We start from the raw sequence: 19,665 nt of genomic DNA, 5'->3' as shown, positions 1-19,665 counted from the left end.
TTGATTTCCTGTTCTTGTATTTTATTTTCCATGTCATTCACAGCTTCTTCTATGCCTGTCATCTGGATCTTCTGTTGTTGCAGGTCCATATGTAACAAGTCTATTTGTTTTGTAGTTTTCTCTATGAAAGTGTCTATTTTAGTATCCATTTTATCCATCTTAGCAGTAAGTTGCTGGACTATAATTATCAGAGACTGAAGTTCTTTCTTGATGCTGGAGTCTTGAGAATTTGTCTTACTGGAACTCATTTCAGACTGATAAACTGACAGGAAAATTTCCAAAGTAATTTCTGACAGGAATATTATTAAGATTTCCTTTCTTTTTTAGATATAGTTCAAGAACTATATAAAACAAACATATTTAGAAAGAAAATTACTTCAAGAATTAATTTTTTAAGTAATTAATTCCTGTCAATGTAATGAAATTGGTGGAGCTGAAGAAATCTGCTGCTATCCTGTGTTCATCCTTGGCCACGCCCCCGCTATTCCTGATATTCTAATAACATGCAAAGCATTGATATATAGTCAGTAATATTCATAGTTTAATTATTTGTGAGCAAAGTTATAACAGGTTAGAATGTTTATACAGTTTAAATCCAGTCAGAGAAGAATGACACAACTAGAAGATGTGACAATAGATTGTTAATCATCACAGCAGAAAATAATATGCAGAGATAAATATCTCAAAAATCTCTTATAATAATTATTGGCTGGCTTCAGATTCAAAACTCTCACTAAGAAACTAATTGTTTACCTAGATATGAGCGATGTTTAACACTGCAGTGCATGACCAAGTTTGTGGCAGGTTATGGATAAAATATAACTTTAATGTCAATTTGGGCTATAGAAAACTGCTTGTTAGCCTTAAGCTTTAATTATCAGCAATGACAGCCAATCTTGCATGTAGCTATACAAAACTAATGCCTCACATCCTGAGAAAAATCACTCAACCAAAGTAAAATTCAGTTACATCTAATGTTACATTTTGTGTGTATCAGAACAACTTACATTCTAATTAATTTGGGAATATCTTCTTGAAAGATATTCTAAACTGACGTTTGCAATCTATTATAAATTTTGTGATGAAATGTAAACATGTTGCACTTCAGGATATGTTTATTAACACTGGAAAATACCTAATGAGTGCATCAATGAATATGGTAAAATATATTACTGAAAAGAGAATGAAATAACAGTCAGCACGGAAATCACACTAATTCAATAATAACATATATAAAATCACTTTACAGGCTAGAAGATGCTACATGACAGATGCTATAAGACTAAAGCTATTATTTCATTGCAAACTCAATTATCATTACCTTTTGCTGTCAAATGAAAAAGATTATATAAGCTTCATAGTCAAAAGGTTTTCTTTTTTTTTTTCTTTCTCTTTCTCTCTCTCATACATTAAAGGTAATTGTTTCATTGAGATTTATTGTATGGCTGTATAAAATGTTTTAAAGAAGCAAAGTGTAAACAAACAATGTATTTTAGAACATATCAAGCTTTTCTTGTAGAAGGCAACAAAAAATGGACTGTAATGATAATAGACAATGGTTATTAACACCTTGTTAAACATTGTTTAGCATGGTTATAGAGAAGTTGATTAACAAAGTTGGTCTTATACTATTCCTACAGGAACAACCCCTTAATTTAGGTTATAATGAATGCCTTCTTTAACTTTCAGTTATATTTAATGCATACGGCATACTTTATTTTCAAGAATGAATAGTTATATCAGATGTTATACTAAATCAAATGGACTATGTTACAAGAAGAAATAATATCTAGTATGTTGCCTAGTTTTAATTACTTAATATATACAACAAGTGGTTGCTATCTTCTGTTGCTACTGCCTAAGGGTTTGATCCGAGTGACTGATGTCACTGGGACAAGGAGTTTATAACTGAAGGCGGGGAGCTACATAATTTTTCTATAAGTTACAACATGCAACTAATTTTATAAAAATGTTTCACCTGACATCCATTATAATACATTTATATAAGAACATAAGCTACAATAATTGCAAAATACATGTTACCCACTATGAAATATGGACCAAAGTTTACAGATCAAACAATTTTCATTCCGGAGAGGGATACATGAAATACATATATGATATAGATAAGATACAAATTATACTAATATTGTTATAAATATATAATGGCCACACTAAAAGGCATATCAATCAACATAAATGGACTGAATAACCCAATCAGAAGAGGGAGTATATTCAGATATCTAGCCATACACAAGCCCAGCATGATTTTTTATAAGAAACTCATTTATTGAAAGATAAAATTAAATTTCTGAGCACAAACAAATATACAATCATTGCAAGTTCAGAACATTCAAAAAAGAAAAGGCGTGTAGCAATTCTCTGTAACAAATCTCTTCCTTTACCTAGAATAATTAAGTCATATGAAGATGACAAAGGGAAGCTCTGTCTAGCTATACTTGAAATAAATAAAAAATGTATACACTAGTTAACAACTATTGGTTACCCGGCATAAGAAAAAATACTATTAAACAACATTTAAATCAAATAGTTTTGCAGTCTGAAGGAAACATCATCATGGCAGGGGATTTCAATTGTATTCCAGATGAAAAAGATTCTAGTACTTTAGGGAAAAGAAAAATAACACCACAGGCTAAGCAATTAATAACATTCATGGATTCTTATCAACTAAAATATATTCATGATTATACAGATCAGAGCTCCTTACAATACACATTCTATTCCAACAAATACAAAACATATTCCAGGATAGATAGGATAATACACTCCACACAAACAATAAATGATTTAACAAACAGTAAAATCATAACATGCCCAATTTTTTACCATAATTCTATTATGTTTGAGTTTGAGTTTAACATCAATAATATACCTAATGCACAAATAAAAAGAATTCCTGCATATCTTACACAATTAAAAGATTTTCAAACATTCTTAAAAGAAGAAAACCACAATGTTTTATGAGGAACAAACTAAAAATAAGAAGCAAAAATCTATTCAATCTGCAAAAATCTGGACAGTTAAGAGGTATAGTTCAGCTGGGGCTGTCTGAGTTTGGCACTCTTCCCCCGTCACAAAATCATGGTTGAATGGGGCCTCCTCCTGCAGCTATCCCAAAGTCCCATTACTTGCCTGTTTCACCCCATTTACCATAAACACTGTAATGTGCATACTGCTTTACTTCTACTATGATTTGGATTTCATTTAAAACTTTTATTTTACATTTTACAGCACAAACATTAATAGATATCTGCTAAACAGAGCAATGTAGTCTCACAATGAAAATAGACTTGGCATTAAAAAACTTATCTCCCCTTGAAACTCAGATTCATTGAAAGAGCATTGAAACCCACATTTAAAGAAAATACATCTAGCCAGTGGCAGATAAAGATGAACTTTGGGCTGTTTTCAAATCATAGCCCCTTGCACAGGAAACATGCATGTATTCTTTGATACACCTTCCTGACTATATTAAATTATATTCCTTGTATAATACAGTACAGTTATTAGTGGGCATTTTTAATTTATTGTTTTGAACATTTTTCCAGTAAACAGTGAAACAAAATGCATGCACCAATAATGACAAAACTGCCCAATTCAGAACATTTCCATCATAAAAGTCTACTCAAGCCTCTACAATCCACCAGTATCAGTAAATATGCACAATCTCTGCAAAAGTAGGTCATCTAAATAATTCCACATTAAAGAGATCTGTAACTAATGAAGAGGTTGTTGCTAGCAAACAACTTTTATTTCATTGTTTCCTCTACAAATAAAGTTCCTGTTCCCCTTGAAGAATAAATTGCCTATCTTACATTAAAAAATGATAATCTAGTACTATTGCAATAGGAAATAGATGGCAAACTGATAACAGGTTCATCGTTACTAGGTTTCTCTACCAAAGAGACATTCTCAGGACTGCAGCATCCACCCCCTTTAAAAGTACAACACAGTACTGTATCAGCAATGCATCTTTTTACTTTGGGAGTAGCACCCACAGCCTTCTGCATCAAAAGCAAGTACACTACCTGTTGTGTTATTAACAATGCAAGCAGACTCAGCATAAGCAGCACTAAACTTCTCTTCAAGCTCTCAGCTCCTTGTAAAATCCACTTGACACTCAACTGTATCTCTCTCAACTTTGAAACACAAGAAATCTGGAAAAAGCCAAAATTTATTGAGGGGAGGACAAAAGCACCAAAACTAGGGACACATTTTAAACATTGCTTGTATAATCTTGGAAGGTTGCTACAATAAAATGCTGTGTTAACACTATGCATTTCACGGCCAAGCCTTGAACTCAGGACCCTGTGCACTACAGTCACAGCAACATACAATGACACCAAATCAGCTGCTTCTTGAAAGACAGGTAGACTGAAACTTAATGGCTATCATTTAGTGAATTAAATTCTCACCATAGCTCTCAACCTCTTAGCTCAAAAAACCTGGACAATGCCAATAATGGGGGAATACAGCCCCAAAAATAGGGTCACATTTCAAATATTGATCTCATAAACAGAAAATTGCTAGAATAAAAGGTTTTGTGTGACCATGTACTTTCTGAAGAATATGTAGCCTGAAATTCAAATGCCTGTCATTATTTAGTGAATTCAAAATCCAGAAACCCACAGATTTTATGAGGAACAGAACACAACAGAAATTTCACAAGTGGTGGTGGATAGGGAATTCAAGCTCTTGCTACCTGCTCCCACGGTACAGGGTTGAGCCACTAGGGATATTCCCTGAGTTCTCCTTCACTACCAGGTATATTTAACTGGAGCATTATACACACACATACACACATACACACACACACACACACACACACACACACACACACACACACACACACACACACACACACAGACACACACACACACACCCCTTGCTGTTAAGTATCCTACCTGACTGCTTCAAGTCCGTCCAAAAACAATTCCTGCTTCCAAAAGCCTGCACACAATTCCATGTCCATCAGCACTAGAAAGCCTGTGAGAGCTGTCCATCAGCACCAAGAGAGGAGCAAGCTCTTACCCAGCCAGCGGACATTGCAGTCCAATCCCCTTCCAATCTATGCAGTTGTAACTGCATAGATTTCTGAGATCTTTGTTGTTGCAGGCTGTCTTCCTAATCTGAACTGTCTCACCAGCAGTCTGGATTCAGTGCGCTTGCTCCGGACTGGTTCAGTAGCAGTCCAGACTCTGGAAACGCTGTGAGTGCACATGCATGAGTTACAGGACTCTCGTTTGTTGTTTTATTTATTTTTTCTTTTCTTTTTATTTTTTCTTTCTTTTGTACAGCTGGGGGAGGGTGCAGTCCTGCAGCCCAATAGCATGAGCTGCCCCTGCCAGGCAGGCTTTGCAATTAATAGAGCCACTTTTGATAATATCAAACTAATTCCAGCCTTAATTGATTACTCCCAAAGAAAGAAGAAAAATTTGACATTAATAAGCCTGGATAAAAATTTAGCATTCAACTCAGTACATATGGGCTTATCTGTTCATATTGCTAGAATGTCTAAATTTCCTCAAAAAGTTTTATTGCTTTACTAAAACATCTATATGAGAGAGCCCTAGCATATATTAAAATAGGATCATACATCTCAACCAAAATACCTATCATAAAAGGAACATAACAAGGATTCCCCCTCTCTCCCCTATTATTCACCCTAATAACGGAGCCATGGGCTAATGATATAAGGAAAAATAAAAATATAGAAGGACTAGAGGTTAATGAGGAAATAACTTCTAAAATCCAACTATTTGTTGATGATGTACTTATTACTACAAAGGGAAATGATTCTTCAATAACATCATTATTTGATTCCATCAATATATTTCAAACGATGTCTGGATTGTCATTTAATGATAACAAAACCAAACTGCTACCTATATACTCAAACAAAAATTAAAGAACTATAGATAATAATAAATATAAATCTAATACAAATCAAATTACATACTTAGGAATCATCCTTGCTAAAGACATAAAATCAATAATACAATTAAATTATAATAAATGTTATGAAAACATTCAAACTTTATTACTAAAGTGCAACATGATTTTATTCACAACAGACAAATAACAATCATAAAAATTATAATCCTACCTAAGATCCTGTATATTAATCAATCTATTTTAATACTTTCTACCAAAATATTTACCAATAAGTTAAATTCTTTGATATTAAATTATTTTGGTCTCCAAAAAACCAAGACTAGTCCTTAAACAACATCTAAATAGTTGGAGCAAAGGGGGGATAGCATTTCCAGATCTGAACCGATATTCAAATTATTCTATAATTAGAACAATCGCACAGCTTTTAGATAGTTCATACTCACCTATTAGGAAGCAACAGCTATGCAACTAATAATGAGACCTCTGACTTATAAACTAGAAATAATAAACAATCCAGTGTTATGGATGTTAAAAGATTACTTTACTACGCATATAACACCCAAACACACAACCAGCTACACTTACAATATTCTAACAAATTTTAAAAACTTCATATATAAACACCTCAGATATAAAGAATGTTTTTTCTACAATTCCCTATAGCATTTTCTTAAGAATCTTTGTTAGCTTCAGACTTAAACAAAATCACATTATTTAAACAAAATGAACTTAAGTTTTGGTTTCAACTGACTTCAGACAGTAAAGCTAAAAGTGTAGATCAGATAATACAGGAATTTCAGTTGGACAAATCCATATGGCTAGATATACAAACTGTCAGATTATTTATAGACAATAAAATAGAAAATAAAATAGAAATTAAAATCAGCAGGGAAAGCAACTCTGTCACTTAAATGGAAATTATACACCTGGAGATTTATGTACAGATCCTTTTATACTCCTCAACTAATGAATAAAATCAACAGAAAACAAAACATTTATAACAAATGTAAGTCAGACATAAACATAGGTTGGACTCATATGTTCTATGATTGCCCTGCTATAAAAGTATATGGGGAAGTGTTAACGAACTATTACAGGCACTATTCACAGATAATTTCATGCTTAACAGTCTGTGGTGCTTTTTAATACACCCATTTCGCACAGTGTTAAAAAAGTAAAATATCCTTTACTCTGGGCAATACTTGCTGTGGCCAGAAAGAGTATAACAAAAATTGGATATCTGAGTCCCCTCCTATTTTCATTGAATTAAAGAATATGTTAAATGAAGTTTGTCATTTACAATTTAAAACTATAATTTCTAGAACTAGAAAGACTTATGCTTATTATATGTGGGTGAATTTACAGAATTTGTTGAAAAAAAGATAAAAAATTAGAATTAATAATTTAAATTTATTTTTTCTTCTATATGTTATACACAATTAAAAATGGTTAAAGTACCATCTATTAATGTAAATATGAATGGATGTCTTTAAAAATATCTTAGTTACTTTATGTTATCAGTTATTATATATAGTCATTTGAGTTTTATATGTTATAACCTCTGAAATTACAATTTTTCTGTAAAATTTATGTGATTGTTTATAAATTTGTTTTATCTAAAATCAATAAAATTATTAAAAAAAAGAAATACCACTTGTAATTGTTTAATGTTTATTTATATGTATGTCTGCTTTATTGCATATATATTTCTAATTTGTATATAATTATACTTTTAATTACTTGTTTTCCTGGTTTTATATGGTAAAGATTTTTAGTGTTCCATAGTTTATTAATTTTTCTCTGACGGTTGATGGTATTTGTTTTATATCTCCATAGTTTACTGTTTCTGCATGCTGGAGACATATTCTGCCTTTTTTGCTTTTCTTTTCTTTATGTGTGTCTTCTATTTCATTATTTGTAATATGCTGATTATTTTGGATTTTCATGGGATTTATTTTGAGTTCATTTATTGATGGCTGATCATAGAAGCATAGTGATATTTCCATTCTTATGTCCCGCGCTTTTTATTTGACATGCTTCCATTCTTGAATGCAACAGTAAAATTACGTCTTTGACTCCTAAGCAACAATTTATATATATTTTAGTATGCTTCTTTCCAAATTTCTTGTAGCATGTTTGATTGCTAGTAGAATTTGGGCTGTGTACCATTTTTGCATTTTGTCAAGGTTCTGTGGTAGAAATGTCTTTGGGTGCATTAAAAGTGTTGTTGTATTGGTTTGTACTTTTTGAAGCATTTCTTGAAACTCTGCTCAAGACTAATTCAGTTGTAGACTTTGGAGACATGAATCCTTGAGGGATTGTCCTGCATGTTTATCTTTTAATTGGAAAAAATATATATTCATATGCAAATGATGAACTATCCTTATAAAAAAATATGCAGCATACTGTTTACAATAAAACATATTAAACAGTGGATCAGTGAGTATGATAAAAAAAAAACATTCTGAATGGTTTTGGGTGTGTTGATTGTTTTTTTTTTTTTTTTTTTATGTATTTTGTGACCTGTGCCATCCTTGTGTCTTTTTAAGATGAAAATATCCTGCATAAGATATTTTAAAGTATACTGTTACACTTCTCATATGTCTGTGTTTTACTGTTGATTTATTTTCTGGATATATTCCTGATATTAAAACTGCAAGTGGCTTGAAAACAAAACAAAAGTTATGATTTTTTTTTATGTTTTAGTTTCACTGTTGACTAATTTTTTCCTTATAACCATACTCACAACATAATGTCAAAAATAGATAATAGCAATGATTTACAAACATCAGTAACCCATTCAGGGTAACTACAACCACTATACTGACTTAGAGGATCAGCCTACTTATTTAGATTATGGTTTTCCTAACAGAGCATATACTTTGTTAATTTTCTAGGATGGCTGTAGCACCATTGAGAAAAAGCTGACAAATTATATTACTAGGAAACAACATTCCTTTTTTCTGCAAATAGCATAGGAAATTGCAATTTACGCATTAATGTATATAAACATTAATGTAGGTGGCTAACATTAATGTAGGTACCTAACTTCACAGCACCTATGCCAATGGAAAACAGATGCATGACTCTGAATCATACACCAATGCACTGTACAAACATGTACATAAATGCATGGAACTAGCCATACCCAACCGAACCAAAACATTCTCCTCCAAAAAATGGAAGCCAATCTGGTGGTCTCCTGCCATTAATAAACTCTATAACAGAAGGAAGAAACTTTTGTAGAAAAAGGTGAAGCCCCAAGACTGGAAAAATTCCCTTATTAGCCTCAACAAAAAGTTGAGATCCCTCATCAAAACCTCCAAAGGCAGGTATGAAGGCAGAATTGCAGCAGACACTAAATACAACCACAAAGCCTTCCATAGTTATATCAAGAATCTCCATGGCAATACCAAGATTTGCTCTGAGTTACTGCACAATGGTACCTTTTATACTGAGCTAACAGATATTGCCAGCATACTGGCCAACAGATTCAGTGCCAATTTACCCCTCTCACCCCCCCCCCCAAAGGACCAATCTCAATACTGGAAGAATGCCAGACACCCAGCATTACTGCAGCACAGGTTAAAGCTGCATTGTCCAATGCCAAGAATACAGCTTCCATTGGACCTGACAATATCCCTGGCTGTGTTCTATATAAATTACAAAGTGAACTGGCACCACGTTTGTGTGCCCTTTTTGCTCACAGCCACCTCTCAGGCTTTGTCCCTACCGAATGACACACTGCTACGGTCATCCCTCTCCTTAAAGAAGGAGTGACTACAGACCCTGGAAACTATCAGCTCATTCGCCTGACAAGTCTGATATGTAAGGCTATGGAGCACATCATCACGAACCTAATTAACAAGGATATAGGAAATCTCAAAACTCTAGATCCCATGCGGTTTGGTTTTGTGAAAGGTAGATCATGCTTGCTCTACATGGTTGACTTCTTTGAGTCAGTCAGAAGAGCTGTGGATGAGGGTAAGGCAGTTCATACAGCCTACCTCAATCTGGCCAAGACCTTTGATACCATTCCTCCCTCAGGAATTATTGATAAACTCACCAGTTTAGGCATCAACCCCTATATCGTTAGGTGAGTTGCAAACTGGCTCACAGCTAGAACCTACAGTGTGAAAGTAGCAGACTCTAAGTCAGACTGCTGAACAGTCACGAGTGAAGTCCCACAGGGATTGGTCCTAGGTACACTCCTGTTTGGCATCTACTTCTCAGAAGTCCGGGCAACACATAGAGACTCTGGCTGACCAAGTTCAAAGATGACTGCAAGCTGGGAGCCATTATTAACTCTCCAAGTGATGCATACTTCCTACAGAAAGGCCTCACTGAGACTAATGACTAGTGTTGAAACTGTGGCCTTAAGCTTAATGCCAAAAAATGCATCATCATCCCCTTTGGAAAAAGTCAGTTCCCACAAATTACTACATTGATGGGAGCCCACTGAACACTGAAGCTGTTATAAGAGATCTGGGGACACAGGTTGACAGCAACCTCTCCTGTGACCACCACATTGCCACTGCAGTCAGAAAGTCCTTCTATGTGGCACATTTCATTACCAAGGGTTTTGCATCCAGGAAGAAAGAGGTCATCATTTCTCTCTACTCTTTCCTCATTAGACCAATCATAGAGTATAATGCCACATTTGGCATGTACCTCACTAGACACATGCAACACCTGGAGAGACCACAAAAGTACCTCACAAAGAGGATCCTAGGCCTTAAACACATGTCTCACGTGGACAGACTCAAAAACCTCCAGCTATTTTCTGTCTCATATCATCTACTAAGAGGCAATCTTTGCTTGACTTACAAAGCCATGTCTGACCCAGCTCTGTTAAAAATACTACATCTAAAGAAATCTTAATCCCTCTGCACCACACGCTCCAGAGACCTCAACCTCATTACTAAAATCAGCAGAACATACTGGAGGGACAGGTTCATAACCCAGAGATTGCACTTCCCATACATGTCAAGCAGAGCACCTCACTGGCCCACTTAAACAAAAATCTTGATGAGTGGATGGTAAATAGAAAGTTCACCCCGGAGATCACTACATGGCCATACTTGATAGAGGCACTGGCAACTAACGTCGGGTGGCACAATGCCAGGGCACTTCTATGGGCTAGGTTTGGAAAGGCTCCAGGGCCATTAGCCTAGTACACACCTGTGAACCTATGAACCTGTAATGAAGCATTGTGGGTACAGTTTTTGATGATTTTACATCAGGAATTTTCATTAAAATTCTCAAGCATGGTGCTTACCCATGAAATTAATAGCAAAAAATAGGCATCAAACACTATAAACTTTGATATAGTATATGTTAAGGAGGTTATTTCCATCACTAAGGGATGGTTATTTAAATTTGCTATGGAAAGTCCTTCATTTCCACACCTTACTAAGAATAGTTGTATATCACAAATACTTTTTTGAGGATGTACATCTGCTGTGTCTGGGCTTTGCTGTTTCTCAGTTGTATGATTTATTTTATTGCTCATGAGCTGTGGTGTGCTGCTCTATTTTTTTCTCAGTTCTTCTACATTTTTAATTACTGCTTTAAGCACATTGTTAACATTAGTTAGCTGCATATAAGCCATTAGGTTGATGTTTCTGATTATAAAATAAAACCTCTCAGTTATTAAAAATTGTGGTCTTGTGTATTATTTTCTTAGTGTATGTTATTTCTTTTTTGTTTTGTTTGTTTTTCTTTTTTTATTGTGTTTACAGTACCTGACTTTCTCTGTGATTTATTTTAATGGCATTGGCTTCAGCCCCCTTTTTCCCATTTTGTTTAAGAAGTCAGGTGTCACATGAGTAGTGACTATCACCTAGAGCCAGTGCTCATACCACCAGGTAACAATTCTAATAATCTCATCACAGCTGTAAAGTCCTTTTCAGAATGTTGCCTATTTATTCACACTTTCTGCTATGTCTGATATACCACTCTGTTTTTTTTTTCTTTTGAAAGTAATCTAGGGTTGGGTGCCACCTTTTCAAATGCCCAAAGTGGGACATGTTTTGTAGAAATGTGAGATTTTGCAGGAGAAAACGTACCTACGGCCATTGCAAAGGACAGAACTTCACTTTTTTGTCAAAATAAAAGCTTATTTTTCTAGCATTTGCATTGCTTATGCTATTTCATATAATATTTATGTGTTTCAGATACAAAATGTTTCAAGCAGCTATTAAAGAAAACTAAAGAAACATATTTTGTCTTAAAAATCTCAGGACATTTGCCATTTTTAGGGGGTTTTTTGCAGGACACAACTGCCCAAAGAGGGACAGGTGGTAACCCTAAATCTAGGGCAGCCAAAGTAATCTGTGTGCTATGTGATGGAGGTGCATCATAAGTGTCAGTGAGTTTCTAGGAGATAACATTCTTGATTTTATTCATATTTGTACTGACTATGTGGTAAATTGTAGCTTTGAACAGCACTGATGGAAGTGTGTTTTCAAGGTGAAGTGGAAATATACTTTTTAAGTATCTGCTTCTTTGATTCATATAACATCCCTGGTTTTCCTCCTATTTTTGTCCCGTTTCATCTAAATTATACAGTAAAACTTCTTAATTATTCAAAAATGAGCAGCCTGATTGGACAACAGAATCAGTGATTTCGTGGTTAAGTGAACATGCTGTTGAGCATCACACTTTCACTAGTGGTGCATTATGGTATTATATTTCAAAAGAAACAGGGCAAAGATGTGAGAAAAATCAGTGTGTGTTAGGTAGCATAGGAAGGTATACTTTCGAAGTGTGCATGAGTTCATTGGATGTATTTGCCGTGACTTCTTCATGTATTTCTGTCCTGTTGTCCTTAATGTCTGATTCTTAACTGTAGAGCTACCGAAGTCATGCTGTGAATGAAGTGGATGGGGAGGCATGCCTTTTAAATCTCTATAAATTTGCAGGCAGGGGTGTAGCTAGGATTTTCAAATTTGTACTCACAGCTCTCAAACTGCTACCCCCCTCACCCAGCCAAGCTACAGCCATTCTCGTAATTCACGGTTCGCTCTTTTAGTGTCGATGAAGAGGCATTTGCTGTAATGCCTCTTCAGTAATATAATATAGATTCACTTAAACTCGGTTTGTAGAAAATGAACCTGAAAGTCAGTTCTTTGAAAAATGCAGCATGGTAGTTGGGGTAGAGGATTCATGCTTTTGTTTTCTGTAACTAAGGTACAGGTTTTGAGGTTGAGTAAATTACTAACCACCTGCTACCCCTAACTGGGGTGTTTCACTCACACACACAACCCTACCTACCTCTTAGTGCAAGAAATATGGACAAAGCCTAAAATAAACAGGGACATATATTAAATAATGCTCTCGTGAACTTAGAAATTTGCTAGAATCACAGGATTTGTGCTAGTATGAATTTTTCTAAAGGACATGAAGTCTGAAACTCAAATGTCTGTCATTATTTAGTAACTTCAGCCTTCAATGGTTTTCTAGAAAATCACAAAATTTATGAGGAACAGACAAAAAATATGGGGCAAAAATCTGGACATTCTGCAAAATTTGGACAGTTGAGAGGTATGCTACCTACCTCTTACACACACACACACACACACACACACACACACACACACACACACACACAATACCTCTCAACCTCTTAGAGCAACAAACCCATAAATAAAACTGAGGCAAAGGCCCAAAAATAGGGACATTTTTTAAATATTGCTCTTATAAACTTAGAAAGATAATAGAATAGTAGTAGGCCTTGCATTAGTATGAATTGTCTGAAAGGTATGAAATCTGAAACTCGAATGTCTGCCATTGTTTTCTAACTTCAGTCCTTAATGATTTGCCACTAATTTGCCAGAAAACCGCAATTTTATGAAAAATGGACAAAAATGTGATGCAAAAATATAAAATTGCCACACAATACAGGTGGGAACCTATCAAAGAAGGTACACCTTTTTAATATTAGCACTGTTAACTTGAGCAGCTGACAAAATTAGAGAATCTACATGCATTTCTGAAATAAAAGTAATGTATAACTCTGATCAGTACAGTTATTTATAATTGTAAACCCTCCACATTCTCTTCCAAAATTGCTATTTTGCTGATGGATTATTAGGGGGAGAGCAACAATTTGAGGCAAAATTGGAGACAGTTGAGAGGTTTGGATATTCCTAATTCTATAAAGCAATTTATTTGCACATACTTCTCTACCTCTTAATGCAGAAAATCTGGACAAGGCCAAATATATTGGGGGAACATACAAACAGTACTAAAAATGGATTTTGTATAAACTTAAGACAGTTGATAGAATAACAGGTCTTGCTTTAGCATGCATTTTTCTGAAAGTTATGACATCTGAAACTTAATGCCTGTCATTATTTAGTGACTTCATTCCTAAATGATTTGCTAGAAAAGTTTTATTTTGCATTTTACAGCACAAACACCAATGAATATCTGCTAAACAAAGCAATGCAGTCTCACAATGAAACTAGACTTAGCATTAAAACTTATCTGCCCTTGAAACTCACATTCATTGAAACAGCATTGAAACCCACATTCAAAGAAAATGTATCTCAGCATCTGGGCAGTGGTGGATAAAGATTACATTTTGGCTGTTTAAGTAGTAAAGCAGAATGGACCTGCAAATCAGATAGTCGCACCCCCCAGGTCAAGTAGTGAACGGACCTGATAATTTAAATGTGGTAATGAAATTGTAAAGCAGAACGGACCTGGAAATCAAATAGTCGCACACACAGTACAAATTTAAAACAGAACTGGCTGCAAATGAAATACTCAGGCACTTCAGAACCTGCAAATTAAATACTTACACACAGTCATAAGTGGACCTGGTGCCCTGCTGTACTCAGTGAACTGAATAATTCACATGCAGAGTTTAAGTAATAAAGCAGAATGCAGTAATTGAATAAAATGCAGAGTTTAAGTAGTAAATCAGAACAGACCAGTAAATCAAATAGTTGCACACACACACACACACCCTCTCCCCTGAGACAAGTAGTGAACAACTGAATGGAACTGATAATTCAAATGCGCGGTGCACAGTAAATGAAACTAAAAAGCAGAATGGACGTGCAAATCAAATAGTCGCACACAGTACAAGCAGACCCTGCAAATCAAATACTCAGACACACTTCAATTCAAATATTTACAGTCACACACACACAGTAGTAAGTGAGCCTGGTGCCCTGCTGCAGTCTGTCCATTAAAATCACCATTAAATCTCTTATCCAATTTAGGTGAACCTTGCCATTAAAAGTCTAAATGGCCTTATATTTTAGAAAAGTAAAATTGATCCATATGTTGAGAACTTATAGAGCCCTTAAAAGATGAAACCAATGCAGTAACATATGTAAAAAGATCAAAATCTTACGCTAAGTGAACTCACTCAAGGCTGTCTGTTTATAATAGTAATATCAAAGCAACAGATTATAATCAAAGATAGCTGATTGGTTAAAATCTACTACAACAATTACGTATTGGATAAAAACTCACAATAAAGAATAAAATGCCATAATTAAAAACTTAGCCTACGACGCGTAGAAGTAGAACCAAAATATCAAACAGCTTGCACATAAGCTCCTAAGCTGAAAGTTGATCTAAGCAACTAATTACTGCAAGCCTTATAACAACAAAAAATATATTCACAAACTGTAACTTACGCGGCTGCATTTATAATTGTAAAAACTGCACCCAATCACAGCTTAAAATACATAAATTTGACCAATCACACACTGCTAAAACAATTGGTTGGTAATCATAGCTCTAGAATACTGCAAAACATTAAACACTCAAAAGCATATCCGGGCATAATAAACCTATCATGACAGTATAGTAAATATTGAAACCTTTGTAACATGAAAACTTAACCACCAGTCCAGAAGCCATCATATTTGTAGACTGTATGTACTAAACTATGAACGCAGCCCTTCAATAAAGTCACATGACATTTGCATAGGGGCCATTAAGCCTGAATACCCATAGACAGAGCAAATCCCTCCAAAAGTAAAGCACTAAAACAGTTCTATCACCGGATTTAGTGCACAATTGACCAATCAATTTCTGACATCTAAAAATACCGAAATGCATACAAATTTAATGCTCAAACAAAAGATAACAGCTGCCACAATCAGGCATTACGTTAGCATTGTAAATCATAAAAAGGCTCTCAGAAGTCACCCAGTCAGGATTTATTGTCCACAAACAACAAAAAACAAATAAACGACAATAGTTGAAAAAACGATGCAAAACATAGTACTAAGCGCTTTCACCCTCTAAAACATAAGGGCATCCTCAGAGTACTTCTAAAAGCTTGTGCTTTCTCCATTTAAATAAATTAAACAACCAATTAATAAACTTCTTTGATTGGTTGTGCAATTAAATTCAAACAATTAAATATTTAAATAAATAGATGAATACAAAGCCTTGGAGGACCTTTTTAAAAAATATATACATAAAATATTTATATATAGTAAAAAATTAATTAAATATATTTACTCACTACACCTAAAGAGTCAGACAAACTTTAAAAAGAATTAACAAACAAGCTTTTCTGGAGACCCCTTCCAAAATAAAATGATGTCATCTAGATATCTTGCATAGAAGGTATTTTAAAGCTTAAATCTTATGTTATTTAACTAAATAATATGTTTTTAATCAAATGTATTTTAACATTATTTTTTAGTTTTTATTATAAGTGACATTGCTTTACATCTTACCCAAATGGATTACAGCCACACTTGTTTACATTTATTAACTCCTTGTAAATGAAACTTTTTAGTGACAAATCTAAGAAAAATATGTTTGTTTAACTATATGTATATATATTATTGTTATGACATATGTATATAAATACAAAAACAATACACACCATAGATTAAAGTAAGCAACAGTTTGATAGTCCATTTAAACATGCGATTTATTTCAATGGATTCTTGTTTATTAATTCTTTTTAAAGTTTGTTTTGGAATAAGGTGAAGTCCCAAGACTGGGAAAACTTCCTTATCAGCCTCAACAAAAAGTTGAGATCCCTCATCAAATCCTCTAAAGCTAGCTATGAAAACAGAATTGCAGCAGATAGTAAAGACAGCCACAAGGCCTTCTATAGATATGTAAAGAATCTCCACGGCAATACCCAGATTTGCTTGGAGCTGTTGCAGAATGGCACCTCCTATACCAAGTCAACAGATATTGCCAATATAATGGCAGACAGATTCAGTGCCAATTTTACCCCCTCCCCCAATCACAATACCAGTAGATTGCCAAGCACCCAGTATTACTGATGCACAGGTTAAAACAGCACTGTTCAAGGTCAAAAATACAGCTTCTATGGGACCTGACAATATCCCTGGCTGTGTTCTATATGAACTACAGAGTGAACTGGCACCTCACCTGTGTGCCCTGTTCATTCACAGCCTCACCTCAGGTTTGTCCCTGCCGAATGGTGCACTGCTACAGTCATCCCTCTCTGCAAAGGAGGCAGGACTACAGACCCTGGGAACTATCACCCCATTAGCCTGATGACTCTGATATGCAAAGCTATGGAATGCATCATCATGGACCTAATAAACAAGGATATAGGGAATCTCCAAACTCTGGATCCCACACAGTTTGGTTTTGTGAAGGGTAGATCATGCTTGCTTAATCTGGTCGACTTCTTTGAGTCAGTCACCAGAGCTGTGGATGAAGGCAAGGTGGCTCATTCAGCCTACCTTGATCTGGCCAAGGCCTTTGATACCATTCACCACTCAGGAATCATAGAAAAACTCACTAAGCTAGGCATCAACCCCTATATCACTAGGTGGGTTGCAAATGGCTCATAGATAGAACCCAGATTGTGAAAGTAGCTGACTCCAAGTCATACTGCCAACCAGTCATGAGTGGAGTCCCACAGGGTTCAGTCCTGTGTCCTTTCCTGTTTGGTATCTACTTATCTGAAGTCCAGGCAAACACAAATGGACTCTGGCTGACAAAGTTTGCAGATGATTGCAAGTTGGGAGCCATAATTAACTCCCCAAGTGATGTTGACATCCTACAGAAAGGCTTCACTGAGACCAACGACTAGTGTGAGAACCATGGCCTTAAGCTTAATGCCAAAAAATCATTCCCTTTGGAAAAAATCCGGTTCCCATGAATTACCACATCGATGGTGGTCCACTGAACGCAGGAGGCATCATAAGAGATTTGGGAACACAGGTTGACCTCAACATCTCTTTTAACCAACACATTGCCACTGCTGTCAGAAAGTCCTTTGATGTGGCACATCTCATTACTAAGGGTTTTGGATCCAGGAAGAAAGAGGTCATTGTTTCTCTCTACTTTTCCCTCATTAGGCCATTCATTGAGTACAATGCCCCATTTGGCATGTACCTCACTAGACACCTGCAACAACTGGAGAGGCCGCAAATGTACCTCAGAAAGAGGATCCTAGGCCTTAAACACTTGTCCTATATTGACAGACTCAAAAAACTCCAACTATTGTCTGTCTCATATTGCCTCCTTAGAGGTGATCTCTGCTTAACTTACAAAGCCATGTCTGACCCATCTCTGTTATAAATGCTACATCTAAAGAAATCCCTATCCCTCCACACCACATGCTCCAGTGACCTCAACCTCATTACCACAATCAACAGAACAAGCTGGAGGGACAGGTTCATAACCCAGAGACTGCCCATGCTATGGAATAGACCTCCCATACATGTCAAGCAGAGTGCCTCACTGCCCCTCTTCAAGAGAAATCTTGATGAGTGGATGGGAAATAGAAAATTTATCCCGGGGATCACTCCAGTGGCTCTACTCGACATAGGCACTGGGAACTAAGGTTGGGTGGCACGATGCCAGAGTAATCATATGGGCTAGGCTTGCAAAGGCTCCAGGACCATTAGCCTAGTACACACCTATGAGCCTATGAACCTATAATAAAAATTTGTCTCCAATTGCCAAAGTATAATTCTATTTTGAATGATTGCTGACTTTTTTGGCTGGGTCAGTTTTGAGGCCTTTGACATTTAATTCTGATAAACAGTTATCTTTCAAGAGTATTTTGATATTTCTTATTTGGATTTAGCTTTCCAGCAGATCTCTATAATTTTCATGTTGATGGAAAGGGACTCTTAAAACATTATTTATTGAAATGAAATTTTTTCTGGGACAACGTGAGAGCTCAGAGTGTAATGGAAAAGTGAAACGGAAGTACATAAGACAAACACTATGATTCCGTACTTCTACTTCAGCTTTCCAAACACACACACACAATGAAGAATTAGACTGAGTGAGTGAGCGATCCAACATGAGTGCACACACACACACACACACACACACACACACACACACACACACACACACACACACACACACACACACACACACACAGTGATGAGTGAAGAGTGACAGCGGAAAAGTGACAGCAAGTGAGCGAGTGATCCCTGGCAGCCACACACACACTATTTTCATCATTTTTGTTTATGAGAAATGGAAAATATTTGATTAAATCACTTATAATTTAAGATGGAGTGTTAAAATATGTATATGATCACTTTTAAATATAAACAGAATTGGATGGTACATTTTACATGTCCTTACAAGATGGTGCCAGTTAATCATGATATCTAAAGTGAAGAACTTAATGGAGTAGTGCATGCAATTTATTTAGCAATTGGTAGCACCAGATATCTTTGCAGTCTTCTGAATTTTCAAAGGTACTTATCTATGTATGAAGGTAGAACTTAAAGCAACAGTCTACAAGTGTGATTTTGC

Source organism: Protopterus annectens, chromosome 2.part0, assembly GCF_019279795.1.
Source record: "Protopterus annectens isolate FY-2018-M chromosome 2.part0, PAN1.0, whole genome shotgun sequence".
Classification (NCBI taxonomy): Eukaryota; Metazoa; Chordata; order Ceratodontiformes; family Protopteridae; genus Protopterus; species Protopterus annectens.
The sequence above is the reverse complement of the archived record's forward strand: the minus strand, read 5'-3'. Positions refer to the sequence as shown.